The sequence below is a fragment of the Callorhinus ursinus genome, unplaced genomic scaffold (assembly GCF_003265705.2).
Source record: "Callorhinus ursinus isolate GAN/ISIS: 27379988/994484 unplaced genomic scaffold, GSC_fseal_2.0 scaffold6, whole genome shotgun sequence".
Taxonomy (NCBI): Eukaryota; Metazoa; Chordata; class Mammalia; order Carnivora; family Otariidae; genus Callorhinus; species Callorhinus ursinus.
The window spans coordinates 32782288-32785469 of NW_027397068.1; positions in this window are offsets into that span (position 1 = coordinate 32782288).

A 3182-nucleotide genomic window follows, 5' to 3' on the forward strand; every position below is an offset into this window, starting at 1 on the left:
GAATCAAAGTGCATTCATGGGCTATTGATGTGAAACTTAAAAACCAGGCAATAGATTTTTTTTTTAAGGTTTTATTTATTTATTTGAGATAGAGAGCATGAGAGGGGAGAGGGTCAGAGGGAAAAAGCAGACTCCCTGCCGAGCAGGGAGCCCGATGCGGGACTCGATCCCGGGACTCCAGGATCATGACCTGAGCTGAAGGCAGTCGCTTAACCAACTGAGCCACCCAGGGACCCACAAAGCAATAGATTTTTGAAATCTCTGTATCAACCTTGCTTAAGATAGTCTATGAAATAGTTACTATTTACTCACTAAATTGTATCATTTTTGGCTGTATTGGGTGTCTCAAAGGTCAAAGACTTTTGGCCCAGACTGAACCTTTGAAAACCTTTTCAAGTAGGATGACCCAGCTTTTTATATTATATGCTTCATGTATATAAACCCAAATTATAATCATGAGAGAGTATTGCTGATAAATTTCCTAATAATATGAATGGTATAAAGAAAATCAGACTCTAAATCATGCCAATAAAACTAGTTATTCATTCATCAAAACTATTCATTCCTTTATTAGAAATTCAACAAATATTTTGGAATATGTGCCAAGAACTGTGAATAAGGAATTAAAAACTAAGATTATGGGACTTTCTATGCCATTATCCTACTGTAAACAAAAGGAAATAGAATTGGTTCATAATTCCTATAGCCATCTACTGTGAATACCAAAATCTATTATGTCGGCTTTCACTCCATTTGAACTGATGTAGTCTTTTCTAAATGGGTTTGTCTTCTCAGATAGATTTTGTTGTGGTGGTTGTGGTTGAATTTCAGAAAATGAGATTCTCTGCTTACATGTTTCAGTTGGGCTAAGGCGTTATAAATTATCACTATTGAAAAAGCTTCATGAGAATGTGCATTGAGTAAAATAGAGTTGCTACATTTATCTAATGGCTGAATTTAGCTTTTTAATGCAAATTAAAGCAGCCAATCGTTTACTGAAAGAAATGTTTTCAATCCTGATTACAAATACATATATTTATTCTCTATTGATAATTGTATTTTCTCCTTTGGTAAAACATCTCATTTCTGCATTTTGACATCAGAAAGAAACATAACTTGAATTATAACATCTCCTAAAACTCTCATTTTCAAAATCAGATTCTTCACCCCTCACTGATCTGATGTTCTCATTCTCTGTTTTATCTTTCATAGGAGTTTCACTGAATCAGCAACCACTCTTGGAAAACATATGTAGGCCAAAGAATTTTACATGATTTCAAATTGTCCATCTATAAAATTACTTCAAGTCAGTTATACACAATAATCAAATCAATTATTTTGATGTTCAACCCAATTAAAATAGCATTCATAATTTTTAAAAGTAGAACCACTTGGTTGAATTAGAAGCCTTCAAATTAACCCAACCTATATGCATGACGTCATAGACTTAACTTGGATGCCCTTTTGTTTCCAAAGCATGACATTTAAAGGAAAGATGTAAAAGGGAAATTTTTGTTAAGAGACGATTATTTTTTTTTCCATGGTACCCAGGGCTATAGGCAAAAATAAACCTGGAATAGAAAGTAGCTCTGGTATTCTAGTCCTAAAGCTGACTGATTCTGAGAAAGCCTTTTAACTCCTTATGAAAAGCAAATAGAAATACATCTTCATAAATACCTTATAGATACATAGATTTAAAAATGCAACAAATATTATTGGTAATAACAGTAACAAAAATAAATTTATATTATAAATAAATACTAAATCATCATTTTAAAGAAAAAAATGGGAGAATTTGAGGGTTGGCCTTGAGCATTTCTCAGCAGACTGAGAGGTCCCAGCCATGTTCTGCTTACAGTATTTCTAAGATCAAAGAAAGTGCTGAAATAGTTAGGTTGTTTGTGTGTTTAAGTCATCCTACTTCTGTTATTTGGATCATCAAAATAGTAACACTGAAATAAACAAACAAAAAAGTCTGTTTGGGGCAGAGGAAATCACCCCAAAAATGTGACTGAGTGCAAAGCACGAATGTTTAGGAAAATGAAAGAACTGGCTTGGCAGGACTATGAACCACCTCCTTGGGTTCCAATTCATTCTCAGCATTGCTGACAATACTTATTTTGATATGAACATTAAACATTCAGAATTAATGAAGTATTCAAGCTGTATTTTATCTACCCAAGAAGGCTTTTTTCCGTATTTCTCAGTGGGAAGGAATAAATCAGTTAACCCAAGATTTTTTATTTTTACCATTAAAAATTTATTTTCTTCCATTACATTATTATGAAGAAGAAAATTCAACACCTATTTGCCCTTTGCTCTTTCAGTGACGGAACAGATGACCTCTTGAAGTCGCTTTCAGCTTTAAGATTTGGGTTCTCTATTCTTCAAAATGTCAGAGAGCTCTGTGGAGTAAGGCACCAAAGGAGGTGCTGGCGAGTAAATGCAGGTGGACGAAAGGGGCAAATTAATGTTCATTATCCTCCAATTTATCAGGGTGGTGCCATCATCTGCAGTAGTATTGAACCCTGCTGAGCAAATAGCATCAACTCCAAAAGGCACTTTCTGGAACAGAGGGAACTAGGGCAGCATCAGTTCTGCTACTGTTCCTGCCAGCAACTCGGTGACACACAGGAATACAAGGGTCTGGGTCTGTGACATGGGTCTCTCAATTTCAGTGGCCTGCGCATTCATATGTGTTGGGTACTGACTGCCACTGTCTTTTCCTCCCTTTACTCAAAGGGAAAGCTAGAGACATCCCTCCCTGACTAAATGGTCTCTATATCCACAAAAAAAAAAAAAGCAAAATAAATAAATAAATAAATAAATAAATAAATAAATAAAACCATGTAACTACTGTAAGGAGAGAATAAAGAGCCCAGTATGTCTCTATTTCTATAATTACTTTTTTTTCTAAAATCTGAACTGTACAATCTGTGAGCACAGACATTCCAACATCAGAGTTAGGTTCTTTAATTCTGTATCACTCTATTACCCCCCAAGGAATTCAAATTTAACATAGTTTGCAGCTGAAAAGCAGCATAAAATAAAATCTCAGAAAATGTCATGGCACCGCATCAAATATTTAATGTCAGGTTCCCTTATGTTCATTGCATTGCAAAAGGCAACCACCAATTATGCAATTTTGGAATGATATTTTACTTTGTAATTAAAAACCAAGC